We start from the raw sequence: 749 nt of genomic DNA, 5'->3' as shown, positions 1-749 counted from the left end.
TGGCTAGTTCTTGGTAGAACAAGATTAGTTTTGCTAGAACAGGAATGCAGACCACAGGTGACTTGCATTCTGTGGAAGTTCAAAGCCTGGAAAATACAGTATTTGTCATATTTTTAAAGTGCCCACCAATTTCTGCTTCCCCCCCTCCCCCCCCTTCACCCCCTCCCCAGGAATTCAAAGCTAGCTGTTCAGTTTCTTACTGTGTTAACACCGTGCATTACAATTTGTGGCTTCCCTTCCTTTACTTGGGCCTTGTACTTCCCTGTTTTTAACTGCTTTCAACCTGAGTTGAAATAAGAAATATTATATTGCGGGCCAGAGCACAGCACTCCTTAAAATAAAAGGTGCAGAACAATAAACAGGGTCTGCAACTCTTGAAAGAAACACACTTCTCTCAAACCTCTCTTAATGTAATGAAAAAATTTTAACTGCTCTGTTAATGTAGTGAAAAAAAAGTAGAGATGCACTGGAGAGCAAGCTGGGAATTTTTTCACCTACCTTTTCTTGTAGCACACTAGGAAACTAAAAAATCTATATTTTTCCAGCCAGTGAAGTCAAAATGAAGAAGCTTTTGCAGTGCCTAATTTTAAAAATAGCGTGTAGGCTAGAAGAGCACAGTTCCACAACACTTGGTATATTTGACCCTTAGCTCTTTTCTCATTCATTTCCTTTTACCCTATTTGCTCTTGAACACTACAGATATTTATGGAACTTGTCCATATGTTATTCCACAATCCATGTATTATGGT

This window comes from Cuculus canorus, chromosome 4, assembly GCF_017976375.1.
Source record: "Cuculus canorus isolate bCucCan1 chromosome 4, bCucCan1.pri, whole genome shotgun sequence".
NCBI lineage: Eukaryota > Metazoa > Chordata > Aves > Cuculiformes > Cuculidae > Cuculus > Cuculus canorus.
The sequence above is the reverse complement of the archived record's forward strand: the minus strand, read 5'-3'. Positions refer to the sequence as shown.